This window comes from Passer domesticus, chromosome W (assembly GCF_036417665.1).
Source record: "Passer domesticus isolate bPasDom1 chromosome W, bPasDom1.hap1, whole genome shotgun sequence".
NCBI classification, from domain to species: Eukaryota; Metazoa; Chordata; class Aves; order Passeriformes; family Passeridae; genus Passer; species Passer domesticus.
In genome coordinates, this window is record NC_087511.1 from 41,062,943 (window position 1) to 41,084,851 (window position 21,909).

Here is a 21,909-nt window from a genome sequence, read left to right on the forward strand (position 1 = left end):
GTGTAAAAGGAATAACAACATGGTGTGCTCATGGGATTCCAGGTAATATGAGAACAGGAAAGGAGGAGACAGAAGGGAAAGTAATTGCTGCAGTGGCCAATCCTATTTCACTCAGTTATGTCAATGACATTGCTCACACAAGAGTGTCCTTAAGGACATAAATAGGATGTGGCAAAAGGGGGCCTGGCACAGACATATTTTATGAAAAAATCCTTTAGCCAGGATCTTTTCTCCTGAGAAGCTGAGAAGCTTCACCTTCTCCATGTTTTGCTGCTTTGGAATGTGATTTAGAGAATTGTTTACCCAGCATGTGAAATTGTTTTTACTTGATGACGAATGACAGCCACCTGTGTTGAGGCTGTGAGCAGTCACAAGATTTTGTTATTCCATTCCTTTCTATTCCTTTCCAGCCTTCTGATGGATCCTTTCTCTCTATTCCTTTTAGTATAGTTTTAGTATAGCATTTTAATATAATAAATCAGCCTTCTGAAACATGGAGTCAAGATTCTCATCTCTTCCCTCGTCCTGGGACCCTTGCGAACACAACCATATTTGGTGAACCCCGAGTGTGTGGCATTGATGGTCACCATAATTGGTGACCTCGAGTTTTAGCCTGGAGCTGAAGAACCGAAGACCCTGAAGATGGGCAGAGTTCACAGCCAAGGCTGAACACAGAGAACCTTCTGACGTTTCCCAGACATCGTGTCCGGAGACCGCAGAGCAGCTGCTGGAGCCAAAAGGACACTGTCTCAAGGTACTGTTAACTCTTCCCTTCCTGAAAATACTGCCCTTTGCAAAATGTGGGTGGAAATTTGGGAAAATGTGCCTTTGGAAACAGAGGTTCACTTTTCTTCTTCAGAGGAGAAAGTTATTACCCTCTGGATTTTATGGGGTCTTGAAGACAGAGTTCATATGGTGGAGAGACATTTCTATGAGTTTTTCAGATGGACAAAGTTCCACTGATTTTTTACAGATTTGATATATTCCCTCGATTTAGATATCTGGGACTTCATGGATTCTTTTTTTGAGGAGATATTTGACCGGGGTCTTGGACTGTCGAGAATTTACCTGGCGTTCACAACCCTCTTCAGTGTTTTGAAGTGCAGAGAGTCCGTGATGGAGCTCATTGCTGAGTGCAGGGGGCGTGCTCCCTTCCTGCCGGACCCAGCAGGAGAGAAACCTGTACACGGACACAAACTGCTGGTTTCCAGCCCCCCTGATGCAGGGGGCGATGAACCCATGGCTGAGTTTTTTTCTGCACCTTTGGAGCATGCTCAAAGGGAGCCGCTTTCCCCCCCGCCTCCTTCTCCCCGGGGGGATGGGGAGCCGGCCCCGCCACCTTCCGGGCCAGCCCCACCCGCTCCGCCGCAGGATTCTCCGCTCCCCCTGCTCTGGGAGGCAGCGGCTGCCGCTCCCACCCCCACCGGAAGAGCCAATCGCCGCACCATCTCCGGCGGCGCTGCCCCGTCCAGCCCCGCGGCCCCGCCGTCTTCGGCAGAGTTTGTCGGTGTTCCGACCTCGGAAGCACCGCCTCCCGCAGCTTCGCCTGTGTTGCTAGGCAACGCAATTGACTGCAGCGGCGATCGTCAAGAGCCTGTCTCAGAGAGGAAGCATGTCTCTTCGGTTGTCTGCCCGCCTGAGGACGCCCTGGGGGCCGACCCTGCGGCCGCGCCGCCCCCCCCCCCCCCCCCCCCCGCCTGTCCCACCGCCTCCCGGACCGGCTCCGCTAGCTCTGATGACTGCGCCTGCACTGCAGCTTCCGGAACCAAGAGAAGACGTGGCTGCTGTGCCCAGCCCGGCGGGCGATGCGCTCCCGCCGGTCCGGGTGACCCCGCCGGCCCCACCAGCTCCCCCGGCTCCCGGCTGTCCTGCTGCCTTCTGGGGCTCCGTCCCTCGCGTCTGCGTCAGAGACTGTGCTGGAGCCAGCGGCATCTCTGAGTTCACCAGACCACCCCGAGCCGTCTGCCCCCGGGGCTGCGGCTGGGATGGCGGCGCTGACGAACAGCAGCGGAAGCGGCCCAGCTCGACTACTGACAGCCGGTGCCGCACGGCTGACCACTTTCAAACTCAGTGTTTTTTGCGGGCCAATTCGTGTTTGGTCTGGGGTTCTTGCTGAGGTTTGTGGTGCCTGCCTCCCCCCCCGCATGCCCTGGCGGCATGGGGGAGGGGGGTCCCGAAGGTTCTGCCTCCAGCCCCGAGCCCGAAGCGGGTTGGGGTGGTGGCGAGGGGCAGAAAGCAGGAACACTGGCATTTGCACTTCAGGGGGTGAGAGAAACAGTGCAAAGCAAGCATTGCTCACTTGCTGTGGGGACAGAACATCCCCAGATCCGGGATCAAGATTCCTGGGAAACCTTCGCTTCCCCAGCTGTCGGCGCGCACTGGTGGTGCTGGGGGGACGAAGCGTTTGGTCACTCTTGCTCCCAAGGCATGGTCGTGCTGGGTTGTGAGAACACAGGGCTCACCTCATGGGCCAGTTCTGGGCCGTTTGACTCGTTTTCCTCGGCCAGGGCCTCTGCCTCGCTCAGTGTCAAGTTTGGAGGTTTTGCTTCCCCCATCAGGGCCCGGGCCACTGTTTTGTGGGCCGGGTCTGGGTTCCCTAGTCCGCCCACCAGGACCAGGGCCACTGCAGGTTCCTAAAAGGCCCTCTGCTGCTGCTGCTCTTTTTAAAAAAAAAAATGTGGAAAGAGCTAGCAGCTCAAAAGCATTGAAAAGCCAAAAAATAGCCTCAGCCCAAGTGCTTCAATTGAGGGCTGTGGCCAGGGCCTTCCAGAAATTTTCTCAGAATTGTTTGATAACTGTCAATGGATTTTTAATACTTCTTGATAATTTTCTTTAGCAGTTCTTTGTTTCAGGATTCTGCAAGTCTGTTTCAGGACCAAAAGGGACTTCCAGAGATGTCAAAGAGGAACATCTTCAGTCCATGGACTATCTCCTGAAACTCAGCTGTTTGGACTTGAAACAATGAACATTCTTTGCATGGGTTTTTTGCATTTTCTTATATTGTAAGCTTGTTTTAGTGATATGATAGAATTTGATGTTCTACAGGTGAAGAATTTCCCTGAATGTTCTACAGGTGAAGAATTACTGTGACCATTCCACATCAGCAGTTGATTGAGGTTTTGATTGGCAACAGATAAACCTCAAGAAGTGTTTGTTCTCTCTTCTGCATGGGCCCAGCAGAAGAATTTACAAACACTTTTAAATTTAATTTAATAACAAAGGGTGAAATGTCTCAGACATATTTTATGAAAAATCCTTTTGCCAGGATCTTTTCTTCTGAGAGGCTGGGAAGCTTCAGCTTCTCCATGTTTTGCTGCTTTGGAATGTGATTTGGAGAATTGTTTACCCAGCATGTGAAATTCTTTTTACTTGATGACCAATGACAGCTACTGTCGGAACCCAGGACACTCCTCTGGGTGCCCTGAATAGCTCGAGATCCTGGCAGGGGCTCGGAGACCCTGGCAGGAAGCCAAAGACACTTGGGATTTCAATCTTAACCCATGGAGCAAATTACCAACTTTATATGAAGAATTACAAGTCACAAAAGTTTAAGTACCGTAATAGTATTTGTCACTGGGTGAAAAGTGGAATTTTGAAGATTTTTACTATAGGGGTCTAGGAGGCAAGATGGAGGGACTTGGGCGTTGTCCTGTTGTAGCAGGCCTAGGGCCTGCAAGGACTCCTTGGAGGTCAGAAGCCTGAGCTAGGAAATGCCAAGTCAGCATGACTGGACCCTAGCAGCCCCTCTCTTCCACCTTTTGGACCTTGCTTATCTCTCTGTAAGCCTATAGGTCACTTTCCGCTGACCCTTACTATTGGACAGTTTTCAAAACCCCTGTAGGGTATAAAAACCCCTGATTCTGCCTGGTTCAGCAGAAGAGCTGTCACTGGGAACCTTCGCGGAACACCCGAATAAAAGAACCCTGCGGAACCTCACACGGCCTTCTCCTCTCTCTCCCTGCGTCTGCTGCTGCGGCACCTAGCAAGCTAAAGAGCTGAAAATCACTGAGCTGATAATCACTAAGAGCTGCAAATCACTCTAGCTTGCCTAGGTTGCCTGAGCCCCCCGCTGAGCTATCCTGGCTGGCCAGCATTCTCTGCTGGGCTCCTGCCCTGAGGGTAATGACCCGGCCATAGTTGGCGCACCGAACAGCCAGGGCCTCTAGACCGACATCTGAACCGCCGCGATACCCTGGCCGCGGAACAGAATGCCGCACCTGGCATTTCAGAGGAGCAGCATTTCTTCTTGAAATTGTCACTGCCTCCGCTCGCCAGAAATCCTGGAAGGAGAAACCTCCGTTTTAGTAGGACTTTTCCGGAAAGGAGGTCAGCCGAACCGCAACACCAACACCTGAGCACGCAAGTGTTCGTGGAGACTGACAAGCAGACAATCCCCAGCAGAACTTTGACCCACAACTGGCTGAAGAGGTGTAAGTTTAAAACAGCCTTTCTTGCGTGCAAAATACTTTTTTCCTTGGGTCCTTTTTTTTTTTTTTTCTTTTTTTTTCTCTTTTTTTCTGCTGGCGGGGAACGGGAACATGGGATCAAAGCTTAGTACATTGAAATGATCCCAGAACAAGAGAGATTTATATTTACTAATCCTAGAAATCCTATCTTCTAACAACTTTTCTTTTTCTAAAGGTAACCTTTCAAAAACTAACCTGAAAAAATTTATAAAATGGATTCTCTGCCACTTTCCAGATACTAATACACAGACTATCACCTTAGACTCCTTTTGGGATACAATTGGGACCACAATATATAAGTTTCAAACTAGCCAAGATTTTTCTGTAACCCGGTTTTTACCTATATTTCATGTTATAACTAAAGCTGTAGAAAAAACTAACAAAAACATAGTAACTTCAGGGCAAACTTCTGTTGAACAAAGCGTGAAACTCTTATCTGACTCAACAGAACCCCCTATTTCAAATGCTAATCGCTCAGATAACACCCCACCCACCCTGGAATCCAGTACTCCTCTGGGTCCTAGCATCCTGCCCTCCCCCACTACCCTTGCGCCGCACCCCCCCGACCCCGCCGCGCCCACGGCCCCTGCCCAACCCCTCCTCCCCCCCCGCCTCCCCCTCGGGAGCTACACCCTGCGCGCCTCCTTGCTCTGTGTTATCTCCGAGAGCATCTGCGCCAGTTTCCACCGGGTCTGACCCAAACCCCACTCTTTCTGCTGCCCCTCCTGTCCCTGGCGGGGCCCCCCTGACCCCCTCTCCCACCCCTCCCGCATTTGCTTCCTCAGTCCCACCCACCACCCCTGCTGTCTCCCCCCCAACATCGCGCCTTTGCCTGCCACCAGAATCATCCCCGCCCGCGTATCTGCCCCAAACCCAAGCCACCCTGTATCCGCAGCACCCTCCTCCAGTCCCGCCGCCTCCTCCGCTCCCGCGCTGATCCCTTGCCCCCATACCCAGGCTCTGAAGCCACACACCCACCCTCAGGGATCCCCGGTCAGGACCCCCCAGACTTCCTTCAGTTCTACCCCACCCCCCCACGCTCCCCAGTTCTGTGCCTGCTGTGCCACGCATTGCACGGCCACTCCAGCCCTGCTGCCTCCCTGTAGCCACGTTCTGCCATGTGCTGCCTTACACTCTGACCAGCCACATGCCCCTCTGCCAAATGTTGCTCCAGCCTGCCATAAGAAACATAAGGCAAGGCCTGATAGCTCTCACTTCTCGTCATCTGACGACAGCAGTGACAGCGATTCTGATTTGGAAATAGAGTATATTGATCCATGGGCAAAAATAAAAATGGAAGCGACGCAGGCAGGGGACTGGCAATTATCTCAGAGAATTACTGCCTTTCCAGTAGATTATAAAAAGGGAAAAAGAGGAGGTGCTACTACTAGAAAGACATGGGAACCTATTACAAATAAAGAACTAGTGCAACTAAGAAATACAGCCAAAGAACATGGTAGAAGTTCAAATATTTTTAGAAATTTCCTAGAAGCTACGTTCTCAGCACATGTTCTGGTACCCCACAATATTAAAAATATTGCCCAGTGCCTCCTTTCTCCCGCCGAGTACATGCTTTGGGAAAGGCATTGGAAAAAGCAATTAAAAACATTATCAGATAACTACGCTGCAGATGCTGATAAGTCAAACTTTACACTTGAACAACTGGCTGGCGAAGGGGATTTGCAGAAACCCTCTGACCAAGCTGATACCTTACCTAAGGCAACACTACAAGACGTGGCTATAGCAGCAAAAACCTCCTTACTCCTTACCCCTGATGACTCTACCCCTACCCAATACTTTTCTACTATTAAACAAGGAATAGATGAAAGCTTTATCAAATTTGTGGATAGAATTAAGGATGCTCTGGAAAAACAGATAGAGAGCACAGAGGCAAGAAAAGAACTGTTATGTAAGCTTGCCATGAGTAATTCGAATGAAAAATGTAAAGCAATTCTGAGAGCCTTACCCTTAGACACAGAACCTACCACAGAGCAAATACTGGAAAGCTGTACACGCCACTTGTCCACTGAAGATACAGTGGCCCAAGCAGTTACTAAGGGTGTTGCAGAAGGAGTTTCTAGTGCATATGCAGTAATAGCTTCTAAAGACCAGGTCCGCTGCTACTACTGCGGAAATTTTGGACATTTTATAAAGGACTGTCCAGAGAGGTCACCTCCTAGGTACCCTCGCAATTTCCACCAAAGGCCCCAAAATCAGCAGTACTATCAGCCGCGTCCGGGAAACTTCCATCGGAGCGTGGTGGCGCCCCACGCAAGAACACCAAATCAAAGGCCATCCAGACCCAGTCACGCACCATCCCAGGGGATTCCAGACCACATGAGGAGGACCCAACACACGGAGCGATACCGAGGGGAACCCACCGCCAACTGGTAAGTGCACTGTCCATTAACTTTAAAAATGAGAATGTTTATCGTGTTCCCACAGGCAAACGTGGGCCAAAAGGTGGTCCTTCTAACATCCTAATTATAGGTGATACTCTCCATAGCCCAAAGGAAATATTTGTTGTTCCCGAAGTACGAACAGTGCACCCGGGACAAGAAAACTTTGTCCAGGTGTACTGCACAGACTTACCTTACTTTCTTCCAAAGGGTACCCCATTCACACAGGCTTTTCTACTCCCTAAGAATCACAGGGAACAGCTTCCTCTCAACCCCACAGCAATGTGGACACAAGTTGTGGGACCAAGTAAGCCTGTCCTCGAGTGCGGTCTTACCTGCAGAGGAGAGAAGGTCCACCTACCAGGGATGCTGGACACTGGTGCCGACGTGACCATCATCGCCCGCTCAGAATGGCCAGCACACTGGGATCTACAACTTGTGGCAGGCATGATTACAGGGATCGGTGGAGCTACAGTTTCCATGCGGAGCAAGAACAACATCCTCGTCGAAGGGCCTGAAGGCAAGTTGGCAACCATCCGCCCATTTGTGGTAAGGGCCCCCATCACCTTGTATGGACGGGACATTTCATGTCAGTGGGGTGCTTCCCTACGTATTCCCAGTCCGGATTTCTAATTGGGGCCACTGAGGAGCGCGCACTGCCAGACACTCCTCGTCTCACCTGGAAATGCCATAAGCCGATCTGGATTGAGCAGTGGCCCCTCTCTAAAGTCAAACTGTGCGCACTGCATGCCCTTGTGGATGAACAGCTCGCCAAAGGCCACATCGTAGAGACCACCAGCCCTTGGAATTCTCCAGTCTTTGTACTACAAAAGCCTGTAACAGACAGGTGGAGGCTCCTCCACGATCTTCGCAGAATCAACGAGGTCATCGAGGACATGGGTCCCCTCCAGCCTGGCCTGCCCTCACCATCGATGCTGCCTAGAGACTGGGCACTTGCTATCACTGATATTAAAGACTGCTTCTTCAGCATCCCGCTGCATCCTCAGGACGCTCCACAGTTTGCCTTCTCCGTCCCCTCTCTTAACAGAGAGGCTCCACTCAAAAGATATCATTGGCGTTATCTTCCTCAGGGACTTAAATGCAGCCCCAGTATATGCCAGTGGTATGTTGCTCACATTCTGTCTCCTGTTCGGAACCTATTCCCAGATGCAATCATCCATCACTATATGGATGATATCCTGGTCTGTGCACCAGAAAAAACGTACCTGGACAAAGCAGTTAAAAGGACTATTGAAACCATAGAAAAGGCAGGATTCGAGATCCGTGAGGACAAAATACAGTACACCAATCCATGGACTTACCTTGGACTCCAGATCCGGGAAAGGACCATCGTACCCCAGCAGCTCGCCATCTGAGACGACCCAAAAACCCTGAGAGACTTACACAGTCTGTGCGGATCCATCAACTGGGTATGTCCACTGCTAGGAATTACAACAGAGGACCTCACTCCACTGTTCAACCTTCTTCGGGGCAAGGAGGATCTGGACTCTCCATGCACTCTCATAACAGAGGCCCGAGATGCCATCACCAAGGTCCAAGAAGCCCTGTCTTCACGCAAAGCCCATCGCTTCGAGCCCAGCCTGCCTTTCCAGTTTGTCATTCTGGGAAAAGCACCTAGGTTCTATGGACTGATTTTCCAATGGGACACTCAATTTCGGGACCCTTTACTAATCCTGGAATGGATCTTTACAAGTAACCAACCCACAAAGACAATTACCACCTTCCAAGAAATAATGGCACATTTAATAAAAAAGGCTAGAACTCACCTCCGCTCCTTTGCAGGGTGTGAGTTCACATGCATATATTTGCCAATGACCACTGGGGACCTGGAACATTTGCTCCAGACCAATGAAAGTCTCCAGTACACCTTAGATAGCTATACAGGCCAAATTTCAGTACATATCCCAAAACATAATATTTTTAATCGTGATGTAACATTTCATCTGACCCCAAAATTAGTCCAAAGTAAAACACTTCTCAAAGCTCTAACCATCTTTACAGATGGCTCAAGGTCATCCCATGTGGAGGATTTTGTGAACAGCTGGCTAGCTGACAAAGGTCACACTGACATAATACCGTTAGTTAAGCAAGAAGGAGATGAGGATAGGAGTCAGCAGTCAGTGTCCAAACCTGGCAAAGGCACTGTGCCCTTGGTGCAACATCAGGATGGGGGAGAGGATCGTTAGTTAGAAACATGAAGAAAATATGTGAACAGCTGCAACATAGTAGCCTCAAGAATGATAAGGTAGGCGTAGTTAGCTGATAAGTAACTAACCAATAATGAGCTCGCCTTTTGCAATATGTATTAGCCTCATTAACACCAATATAAATGTATGTGCCTATCAATAAAGTTTTGAGATTTGCTGATCACTCATATTGAGTGCCACATTTCTTCCGCCGATTACCACAAATGGTGACCCCGGACGTTAAATCGGTAACGGCAACCACGGTGGATCGGTGAACGAGTTCGGGTCCTACAGCAGCAAGGACGGCGAATAAGCACTGCTGAAAAAGCAAAAAGTGCCGCGCCCGGGGTGACCTTATAGAAGAGCCCGGCCGATACGTGCTGCCGAGACCTTGAAGGGCTGCAAAAACGTCGACGTTCTCAAAAATGGAAATGGAAAGGCAAGCAGCATATTATTTATTTACTTGCTTTTTAAAAAAGCGTCAGGTTAATGACATAGACTTGCAGAAAGAGCTCCCACAGTTGTTAGCTTACGAGTATGCACAAGGAGTTTCTCAAAATCCTTATACAGTACATGAATTAACAGAGTGGCGTAAGTTCGGGACCAGGAGGGCGGTTACGCGCACCGCGGGAGAGCCCCGGGCAGACGTGGCGGCGAAAACGCGTGTGGTGGCAGTGGCATGCTCGGTGTGGCGGTGGAGCGAACCGAGCGCTGCGGAGGCGGCGTGCTCGGTGCCGGCCGCGGGCACGGGCACCGCGGGTCCAGTGACGCGCACGGTGACAAAAACTTGCACGGCAGCTGTCCGTAGGGAAAGCACACAGATCGTGAGGGAAGTGCCAGCCGGGGCCGGGCCGGCCAAAGCGAGACGCGGCAGCCGAATAGGTGCTAGCGGCAGCGGACGCGCACCAGTAACGCGAAACCCGGAAGCTGGAGCTGGGAGGGCTTTTTCACTTTTTGCAAGCGCACAAAAGCACCAGCGGTGTGGGACGTGCTCCCGCTGGCTGCGGGTGTTGGTGCAGAGCCAGGGGGAACCAGCCCGAGCGGAGATCCAGGCAGAGCGGAGCCCAAAGGAGATCAGGGCTGCGCAGGTCCGGGCGAGAGCATTCCTTTCCGCACCCCCGAGATAGCGCAGACTGAAGCTGTGCTGGAGCAGGCAGGACATGGGCGCGGGCTGACATTCCTCAAAGCACCGCCCTGTCACAGCTGCCTGGCAACCACAGCAGCCAGCCGATCGCAGCAATTCAAACAAGTGTCTGAGAAAAAACAGGTCAAGAATTTTCTTCAAGATCAGGATGAAAAACTTCTGAAAATTCACACAGTGCTTCATCCAGATGTTATACGGGGCATTTTACCCAACTGTTCCACAGGCTTTACAGTTTGTTTACCAGTTTTTTTTTTGTAAATGTGTTTGCGTTTTTAAAAGTGTTAGAGTATTTGGGTTTGATTGCTTAAAGTTTGATGACTTCATTGCCTTTCCCTTACCTGAGGCAAGAACAACCTTTTAAGGGAACAGAATCTAAATAAACTTCTTAGTTTCTGTTTGGACTACATGTGAGAAGATTTAAACTGTAATATTTCTGTATACTATGGTCTTTATGGTCTTTGCTCTCTTCTATTCATTAAGAGATGGCATTAGATAAATGGATGTAAATGTGCTAATTGTTTTTGTACTGTCCTTATTTTAAGTGAAATTATTTGTGTTTGAAATTATCTGTCATCTTTCTCAGTTCTGTTTTAAAATATCTATGCAAACTGTCCAGCCTTACCAGCCTGTTATCCTTCAGTTAATGATTGTTGTCAATCAGTAAGAAATCTCAGTATAACAAAATGCCAGCTTAATTCATTCAAAAAAAAAACAAAAACAAAAACAAAAAAGGAACTGCTTCTATTGTAAAAAATTATTTCCAGGGAAACAAAATGTCGTGTAAAGATGAAAGTATTAGTAAAGATTTAATTACCCAAGGTGTCTTGGAAGACAAAGCATTTGGGAAAGGTCAATCAGACCCTGTTGTGGGGTCATCAGTCGATTCCCCAATGATTCAAAGTTTTAAGAATTATTTATATTAAGTTTATAACCTTTGTTATTTTCGGTTTTTGTAAGTAATGCTGATAGATAGTGATTGTTGTTAATACTAGATGAATACTTTGAGAAAGTTGTCTTAACCCCTTCAAGAACTTCTTGTTAAGGAGTTTTCAGATTTTTGTGATGAGAGTTGTTGTTGGTGTGTTGTTGTGGTGTTTTCAGCCGGCTTTCATGTGTTTTTCTATTTTTTTGTGTGATCACCTGCAAGACACGTGTCTCTTCAAGATCCTGTCTTTTATTTCCTAACTATTTAGATGTTTCTGAGGGTTTTTATCCAAATTGCCAGTTTTGTAGTTCTTTTAATTATTATTACAGGAATACTCCAGCAGAGAATTCAAGAAGTTTGCTGTGTTTAGAAAATCTCTGTCTTGACAGAAACTTCAGAAGGATTCAATTGTTTGGTAGTTTAATTAGTTTGTAACCCTAAAGTTTCTTGTTTATAAGGATTGTTTTTAAAAGTCCTGTTTAAAAAGTATGTGAAGTGACACTCACCAATTAGAGTTCGAGCTCTGGCCAAGCTCTAGCTCTATTTAGATGGAGTGATTGACTTGGCAATTTGACCATCTATGACGGCTGAGCCATTTTCAGAGGTAATTTGGAGAAACATGAATCCGGACATGATTTCTCCAATTCTCTGTCATTTTAAGTTTTATCAGCTGTCGCAGACTCTGGGATAAGAGTTCAGTGTTGTAGTGTTTGGTAATTTTCTGATCTTGTATGTGTTGTTGATTGTGTGTATTATCTGAATTTATTCCTAATTACTCTTATCTTAACATTTCTCTATGTAACATTGCAAAATGAAACCAGGACCCATTCTTCACCTCTAAGATTTTGAGACAATTCTTCAGTCCTGCGGGGACGTGGGATTTGTTTGTGTTTTAACAGGTGCAAAGTCCAGATGAATTTCAATGAAGAATGTGAAACTCTATCAAAAGCAAGAGAAACGTTGACCATTCAACAAGCAAAGAAGACAGACAGATATTGGTCTGTGTGATGCAAGGCAGTGTCCGGAGACGAGACCTTAACCTCCCTATACAACTGACAGTTTGGTGTGGAACTAAATACTTACTAGGTGCACTTACTCAGCAAAACAGAAAAACGGGGGAGGTGTGGGCCTTGGAATGGATATCTCCTCCACTTCAACAGCATAAAACCCTTCTTCAAAAAATTGAAATTTTGGCTGATTTGCTAAAGAAGGGTCGTGAACGGACACCACAGATCATGGGAAAGGAGCCTGATCAGATACGGGTACCAATGAAGAAAGATACATTGATCTGGTACCTGATAAACAGTATGGAATTACAAGAGGCACTGTTGGGAGCCGGAAGTGTGATTGCCACTGATGATATCCCCAATATACCGTTGAATTGGATAGGGCAATGGGGTTGGATTCAATGCCCAAAAAGGTCACAGAAACCCCTGTCGGATGCTATAACAGCCTACATGGATGCGGGAAGAAAATCCAAAACTGCTGCAGTGACCTGGCAGGAAAAGGGACAATGGCACCATCAGATTCTCCAGGCCTCCGAGTTGGATACTTTACAAACGATGGAGTTATTAGCTGTTGTTTGGGCCATGATGCATTTTTCTGGGCCCCTCAATATAGTGACAGATTCTTTGTATGTTGCTGGAGTATGCGAGCAAATAGAAGATGCCTCTATAAAAGAAGTTCAAAACAAGAGGTTACATGAGCTGTTTATACAGTTACAGAGGGCAATTAAACTGAGGAAGTATCCTTTCTCTGTCATTCATATCAGAAGTCATAAGTGGGATATTGGTCTGGGAGAGGGTAATGCACGAGCAGATAAGCTAGTCTCAATCACACATGTGACTCCAATTCCCAGGCAGACTATGGCCAGAGAGGCACACTCCATGTTTCACCAAAATGCAAAAGGCCTCCATAGAGAATTTCAGATATCTATGGAAGAGGCACAGGCAATAGTCAAAGCCTGTCCCATATGTAGTCATCATAATGGGGGTTGCGGGTTAGGTCTAGGAGTTAACCCCAGAGGGCTGAATACAAATGAGACCTGGCAAATGGATGTCACACATGTTGCTGAGTTTGGAAGGATAAAGTATGTGCATGTTACTATAGACACCTATAGTCATTTTATATGGGCCACAGCACAGACCGGTGAGAAAGCAGGGCACGTGGAGAGGCATCTTAGTAGCTGCTTTGCAGTAATGGGAGTGCCACGACATATTAAGACAGACAATGGACCTGCCTACTGCAGCAAAAGAATAAAACAGTTCATGCAAATGTGGGGGATTGAACACGTGACAGGCATCCCTAATTCCCCGACAGGACAAGCGATCGTAGAAAGAGCTAATGGTACCTTGAAAAAATATCTAGGTAAATACAAAGATATTAGAGAGCCGCAAGAGAGGTTGCTAAAATGTCTATTTATCTTAAATCACCTGTGTGTTTTTGAGGAAAGCAAAGTTCCTGCTGTAATTCGTCATTATGTAATAGAGAAAGATAGTGTGAAGCAGGACGTATGGGTAAAATATAGAGATCCCAAGACAGGACAATGGCAAGGTCCTGCTAAGGTATTATACTGGGGCCGCGGGTATCTTTGTGTTTCTACCCCTACAGGATCCTTGTGGGTACCTGCTAAATGGACCCGAGCAGCTGTGTTAGATGGAACCAGACCTCAGACAACTGAGCGAGGAGGACCGTCGGCGAGTGGAGGCAAAGCTGCTGATCACCATTCGACCGATACTTCTCAAGCTGAAAGGACAGTGCAGCTTTGCCATTGACCGAGCGATTGATCAGTGTCAATCTCTGGACAGTATACTAAGCCTGATTCCGGCGCTTCATACGTTTTATTATAGAGGGCCTAAGAGATTAGCTTGTATTAAGTGTCAAAATACTCAGTGTGCTGCATGGATATTGTTCTTTTGCGGGGGGTGTCAGCAAACTAAGTGGGTGCATCAGTCCCAGTTACCTGAGCTGTGGTGCAGAAGCTGTGCATTTTATTAGCAGCGGGATTCCTGGCAAGCAGAACTCCAGGCCTTTACAGGATTACCTGGCCGCCAAGGGTTACAGTTGTATGAGTCCCCAGAACAGAAAATTCTCGCATGGTTTAGGTGGGAAACCCAGCACTTTGCCAGACGCGCTTTAGGGCAATCTCAGTTGTGTATCTTACAGTCTAAGTGTGGTTGGGGTATTCCCCTCTCCCAGTTAGATGTAGTAGGTCCGATTCTGGGGGATCAAGATCCTAACCAAGCGTGGGACGATTGTTTAAGGGCTCTAAAAAGATTAAGTCTGGGCGGCTCAAGAAAGAAAAGGGGGAGAGGAAAGAAGAGACATTCTTAACAGTTTGTGGGCAACCTGTTAATTCCCCAAATGTCTGGATGGTTCAAAACAGCGCCCAGGAAAATCAGGGTGATGTGGCAGACTTATGCTGCTGTTTTACTCGTATTTGCCCTCTTAATAGACAGCCCAGACATTGCCAAAGGAGTGGGAACCCACCAAGCATGGGCCCCACCTCAGCCCAAGACTAATATTTGGATCACCATGGCAAATTTAACTAACCAGGAGGCTATTTGCTTGTCATTATCTTCTCCCGGTAATCCATTTACAACCTGTTTGGTTGGACTGCCAGCAGATCCCTGGCCATGCCCATCAAAAATACCCACCTGCAAAACCAATGACGCCAGGGTCAGTGTAGATAACTGGGACCAGTGGATTTCTCATTTTCCTATAGCACCGCAGGAACCCCAAGAATTGGAACTGTTAGGCTCAGTGATGGCGGATGCATGCCTTAGGTTTAAGCATAAAAGTCAGCTGCCATCCAAAAACTGTTCTACTATTGTAACCTCCAGCATGGCCATTTACCGTAATGCAACAACCTGGTGCAATTATACCACAAAGAGGGTGTCGATCTCATCAAATGACCCTATTCAATTACCAGCAGGTTACTTTTTAATATGTGGGGATCGTGCTTGGCCCGGTGTCCCATCGATGCTGAGCGGGGGGCCATGTACAATTAGTCGCTTGTCTCTACTCACACCCAATACGTCAATGATCCTTAATATGAGCCGCCGCTATCACAGAATTAAAAGAATGGCCCATGCGTTTACTGCTGACTGCAAAGATGATGTAAAATTTTGGTCCCCAGGGGCCATAGTGGCAGCATCCTTTTTAGCTCCAGGGGTATCAGCAGCAGGTGCCCATGCCATTTTAAACAAGCTAGGATGCTGGCTTGCTAAACAAACTAATGCCACCTCTTTAGCACTTTCTAGCCTTTTGCTTGATGTTGATTCTATTCGCCATGCAACGCTTCAGAATAGAGCTGCAATTGATTTCCTTTTACTGGCACAAGGCCATGGTTGTGAAGAATTTGAGGGCATGTGTTGCATGAACCCCTCTGATCATTCCCAGTCCATTCACTCCCAGCTCTCTGAGCTGCGAAGGTTAACTGGAAATTTACAGGTAGAATCAGACTCTGGCATTGATGGGTGGCTCAAATCATTAAGCTTGGGATCATGGTTGCGCTCTATTGTTAGAGTCATCATTATAGTAGGCATTATAGCTTTGTTAGTAGTGTTAGTTTTACCTTGATCTTGCATGTGCTTACAGAACATGGTTCAAAGAATGATATTTGCTGCATCTAATCAGACTATGCTTGTGCAACAGAAAAACAGGGGAAGTGTGGAGGATTTTGTGAACAGCTGGCTAGCTGACAAAGGTCACACTGACATAATACCGTTAGTTAAGCAAGAAGGAGACGAGGATAGGAGTCAGCAGTCAGTGTCCAAACCTGGCAAAGGCACTGTGCCCTTGGTGCAACATCAGGATGGGGGAGAGGATCGTTAGTTAGAAACATGAAGAAAATATGTGAACAGCTGCAACATAGTAGCCTCAAGAATGATAAGGTAGGCGTAGTTAGCTGATAAGTAACTAACCAATAATGAGCTCGCCTTTTGCAATATGTATTAGCCTCATTAACACCAATATAAATGTATGTGCCTATCAATAAAGTTTTGAGATTTGCTGATCACTCATATTGAGTGCCGCATTTCTTCCGCCGATTACCACAATCCCACATGTCTGTAATGACATGGAAAGACCCTAAGACCCAAAAATGGGAATCTGACGTTCAAATAGTAGAGGGATCTCCACAGATTGCAGCGTTTGCAGCTGTTGTCAGAGCCTTTGAGAAATTCAAAGACGGACCCTTTAATCTGGTCACAGATTCAGCTTATGTTGCTGGCATAGCTATGAGAGCAGAACATGCTCTTCTCAAAGAGGTTTCCAATCCAAAGTTATACCAATTGGTTTCTACATTAACATGCTTAATCTCCCACAGAAAGCAACCTTACCATATCATGCATGTGAGGTCACACGCTGACCTCCCAGGTATCATCACAGAAGGGAACAGGAAAGTGGACGCAATAACCATGGCAATAAAAACTGCCAATGTCCCTAATGTCTTTGCCCAGGCAAAGTTGTCACATGCATTTTTTCATCAAAATGTTCCTGCCCTTATCAGAATGTTCAAGCTTTCAAAAGATCAGGCAAAAGCTATTGTTGCCACATGCCCGAACTGTCAAAACTGCCAGATACCATCTATGGGGATGGGAGTCAATCCCCGAGGTTTAAACAGCTGCCAGCTGTGGCAGACAGATGTAACCCACTTTGCACCTTTTGGAAGGTCAAAGTACGTGCATGTATCGGTCAATACATTCTCAAGAGCAGTATTTGCATCAACACATACAGGAGAAACTGCGCAGCACACCATAAAACATTTTCTCCTTGCCTTTGCTACCCTGGGAGTACCCAAGGAGATCAAAACAGACAATGGACCTGCCTATACCTCTCGTAAGTTAAAAGAGTTCTTCAGTGAGTGGGGAATACAACACAAGACAGGTATACCTGCAAACCCCACAGGACAATCCATCGTGGAAAGGACACATCAAACTCTCAAAAGAGTCCTCAATCAGCAACAGAGAGGAACAAAAATAATTTCTCCAGTTGAAAGACTTTGCAAGGCTCTCTATGTCATCAACTTCCTGAACTGTACAACCTCAGAGCCTGATCCACCAATACTTCGCCACTTTGCAAATACCACCCAAGCAAAGCTCACGGAGAAACCACCTGTGCTGGTGAAGGACTCAGAAACACATAAAGTTTCTGGACCTTTCAAACTCATTACGTGGGGAAGAGGATATGTGTGTGTTCTGCTACCATCTGGTCCAAGATGGTACCCAGGAAAAAACATAAAACCATACCTAGGCACTGCAAATACCACTTCCACAAGCAGTGACAAGAATCCTCCTGAGTCAAACACAAGACCTCCTCAAAACCAGACCAGCTCGGCCTGGAGACGAAGACGTCGCCAAACATCCACAGGTGGAGGAGACGACCGTCCCATCACACAACAGCAGACAAAACAGGAAGCTGAACAACATTCTGCGGCATCAAGCCCTAGACCAGACACAGCCTGAGAAAAAAACTGTTCTCTGAATTAGATGTTATTACCCTTTTTACCCTAAAAACCCTATTATCCCCTTTATCAACCCTTACCAAAAGCCTCTAACTTTTACCCACTCCCCCACCCTTAGCATATAGAAAAAACAAAAACCAATAAAAACCTAAAAATAAATGGGGGGGGGGGGGTGGAAGGAACAGAGGAAAGGAACAAGAAAGGAACCCTAACCCTCCCCTCCTACCATAAAAATAACAAATTTTGCTTATATTCCCTATCAGAAGCCCCATTCCTGCCCAAAGATGAAAAATGTCTCCGTTGGTGCTGTCCTCACTGCTGCCTGGATGTTCCTCACCGTGCCGTGTGCCATCGGTTGGATCGGCCCACAGCCAAGCCATAATGTCTGGGTAACCTTAGCAAGGACATTAAAACAGGATAACGTGCTTATCCATGGGAAGCATTGATAACCCACTTTCCACATGTCTAGTAGGAATCCCTTTCGTAGCCGATGACCGGCCCGCCTATAATTCAGAGCTTCTCCGCACCGCAGGTAAGAGACCCCACCAGGTATAAACTTGGGATGAGTGGACAAAAATACTGCCCAATGCTCTTGAGGAACCTCAAGAATTGGATCTGTTGGAGTCCTCTAAGGCCACATTCTGTGTCAAATTTTACTTTAGACGTCCAAAGAATAATTTGCCTGAAATTGACCAGAACAAAAACACATACGGAAAAGACATATCGCCAATTAACAAAGCCTACAACCCTCACGATTGGTGTAATTACACTGCTCGTGTGATCTCTGTGTCCTCTCTCCATCCCAAAGTTCTACCCAAGGGAACGTTTCTCATCTGTGGTGACAGAGTATGGGCTGGGATCCCCTCACGACTCCAGGGAGGTCCCTGTACCCTTGGAAAACTTTCTACCCTTACTCCAAATATCACCTTGTTGCACAAGTGGAAAAAAGAGAGCGAATTAAAACGCCACAAAAGGTCCTACACAGCATTTGATCAAAATTGCGATCCCAAATTATACAATTGGAACAAACCTAAAAAGATAGCGGTCTCTATATTCCTACCATGGGTAGCTGCAGCTAAGGCCCTAGGTGAAATAAATCACCTTGGGTGCTGGCTCAGTAAGCAAGCTAACGCTACTTCTGCTGCCCTGAGTGATCTCTTAAAGGAAGAATAAACCACAAGACATGCCTCCCTCCAAAATCGAGCAGCGATTGGCTTCCTGCTGCTTGCCCACGGACATGGCTGCGAGGACTTCGAAGGGATGTGCTGCTTCAATCTCTCTTCATGCTCGGAATCCATCCACACCAACATCCAGAAACTGAAGGGACTTGTGAAGGACTTAAAAATAGAAAAGACCCCAGACTGGGTCAATGACCCCTTTGGTCAATGGGGATTAACAGGATGGGTTGCATCTTTGGTTAAGGGAATCTTGTGGATTTTTCTTGTAATTGTCATCATGCTAGTTATGTTCTCATGCCTTGTCCATTGTTTTAAAAGAACCATAGGGAACGCCTTTTTTCTAAAGACAGAAAGTGGAGTTGTAGCAGGCACAAGGCCTGCACGGCCTCCTTGGCGATCAGAGGCCTAAGAGCTAGGAAATGCCGAGTCAGCATGACTGAGCCTTAGAAGCCCCTCTCTTCCACCTTTCGGACCCTGCTTATCTCCCTGTAAGCCCATAGGTCACTTTCCCCTGACCCTTACTATTGGACAGTTTTCAAAACCCCTGTAGGGTATAAAAACCCCTGATTCTGCCCGGTTCGGCAGAAGAGCTGTCACTGGACCCTTCGCGGAGACCCGAATAAAAGAATCCTGCGGAACCCATACAGCGCTTATCATATCTCTCTCCCCTGCGTCTGCTGCTGCTGTGGCACCTAGCAAGCTACGAGCTGAAATCACTAAGAGCTGATTATCACTAAGAGCTGCAAATCACTCTAGCTTGCCTAGGTTGCCTGAGCCCCCCGCTGAGCTATCCTGGCTGGCCAGCATTCTCTGCTGGGCTCCTGCCCTGAGGGTAATGACCCGGCCATAGAGTGCAATCAGGTCTCCCCTCAGTCTCTTCTTCTCCAGGCTGAACAGACCAAGCGACCTCAGCTGTTCCTCCTAAGGCTTCCCCTCAAGCCCCTTCACCATGTTAATTTCCCTCTTCTGGATGGTCTCTAATAGCTTCATGTCTTTCTTATATTGTGGTGCCCAAAACTGCACACAATATTCAAGGTGAGGCTGCACCACTGCAGCGCAGAGAAGGACAATCACCTCTGTCATGGTTTGACAGTGGTGAAATGCCAGGCACCTATGGGAGTCGCTTGCTCACCCTCCCCTGCCACAGCTGGGTAGAGGAGAGAAAAAAAATTAACAAAGGGTTCATTAGTTGAGATAAGGATCAGGAGAAAACACTTCAAGGGCAAAACAGGCTCAACTTAAGCTTGCAAAGTGAATTTATTACTAACAGAATCAGAGGAGGAATATGAGATGTAGAAAAAAAGCCCTTAAAACACCTTTTTCCCCCCATCCCCTCCCTCCTTCCCACCAAGAGTGCAGGGAGACAGGGCATGGGGGTTTTTTTGGGGTCAGTTCATCACCCAAGATTTTCTTCCACTGCTCTGGGAAAGGAGTCCTTGCCCTGTGAGACCGTGGGGTCCCTCCCACGGGAGACAGTCCTCTGTGAATTCCAGTGTGGGCCCACTCACATGAGCATCAGTCTTACCACACCTGCTGCAATGTGAATTCCCTCCCATGGGAAAACAGTCCTTCCAAAACTGTTCTGACATGTGTCTCTCTTTCCATGGGGTGCAGTCCTCCAAGGACAGGCTGCTCCAGACTGGAAACGAGGGCTCCTCTCCACCAGGTCTCCCACTGGATCACAGCCTCCTCCAGGCATCCACCTGCTTTGGTGTGAGCACCTCCCTCCCAGGCTCTGAGTGGATCTCTGCATCCCCTGTGGACCCATGGGCTGCAGGGAGACAACCTGTTTCACCATGGTCTTCACTACGGCCTACAGAGGAATCCCAGCTCCAGCACCTGGAGCACCTCCTCCCCCTCCTTCACCACTGACCTTGGTGTCACCATGTTGTTTTCCCTCACATATTTTCACCTTCTTCTCTGACTAGAAGAAAATAACTGCGTGACTTTGTTGTGATTTTCTTCTTAAATATGTAATCACAGAGGCATTACCAGCCTCTCTCATTGGCCCAGTTTTGGCCAGCAGTATGTCCATCTTCAGAACTATGAAGGATTGGCTTGGTTGGACATGGTGGAAGCTTCCAGCAGCTTCTCACAGAAGCCACCTCTGTGGCCCCCCTGCAACCAAAAACCTGGCAATGCCAAACCAATACACCCTCCCCTGACCAGCTGGCAATGCTGTGCCTGATGCACCCCAGGACATGGGTGACCCTCCTAGCTGCAGGGGCACACTGCTGACACATAATCAACTTTCCGTTGACCAGGACCCTCAGGTCCCTTTCCCTGTCAGTGCTTTCCAGCATCTCAGTCCCTGGTCTGTCTGTACATCCAAGGTTGCCCTGTTCCAGGTGCAGAGTCCGGCACTTCCCCTTGTTGAACTTCATATGGTCGATGATTGCCCAACTCTCTAAATTGTTAATATCTCTCTGCAGAGCCTCCCAGCCTTTGTGGGAGTTGACAGCTCCTCACAGTTTTGTATCATCTGTGAACTTGCTTAGTATCCTTTCCAGTCCTGTGTCCAGGTCATTAATGAAAATATTGAAGAGCACAGGGCCAAGGATAGAGCCCTGTGGAACCCGACTAGTGACAGGCTACCAGTCTGATGTCACCCCATTCACTATAACTCTTTGTGCCCCACCTATGAGCCAGTTGCTCATCCACCGCATGATGTGTTTATCCAGCTTGGGGCTGGACATTTTGTCCAGAAGGATCCTGGGAGACACAGTATCAAAAGCTTTACTGAAATCCAAAAAGATGACATCAACTGGTTTCCCTTGATTGACCAGGTGGATTGCATTGTCATAAAAGGAAATCAGGTTTGATAAGCAGGACTTTCCTCTTATGAAACTCTGCTGGCTGTGACCAGTGACTGCGTTGTCCTTCAGGTGTTTTTCAATACCTCCCAGAATAATCTTCTCCATAACTTAAATATGCACTGAAGTGAGACTAACAGGCCTGTAGTTTCCAGGGTCCTCTGTCTTGCCCTTTTTGAAAATCAGGACAAGGTTCACCAACTTCCAATCAGCTGGGACCTCTCTGGATTCCCAAGACTGCTCAAAAATCATTGAGAGAGGTTTTCTGATGACATCAGCCAGTTCCTTCAGGATTCTTGGATTAATCCTAT

At 47.7% G+C, this 21,909-nt stretch overlaps 1 long non-coding RNA gene across 1 annotated transcript; it reads left to right on the forward strand.

The window, feature by feature from the left end:
- The first annotated feature begins 765 nt into the window (after positions 1 to 765).
- On the forward strand, positions 766 to 16,165 carry LOC135288993 (uncharacterized). The gene is made up of 2 exons (XR_010351791.1): positions 766 to 6,856; positions 7,112 to 16,165. It is a non-coding gene; the product is annotated as an uncharacterized LOC135288993 (long non-coding RNA).
- Positions 16,166 to 21,909: the final 5,744 nt, after the last annotated feature.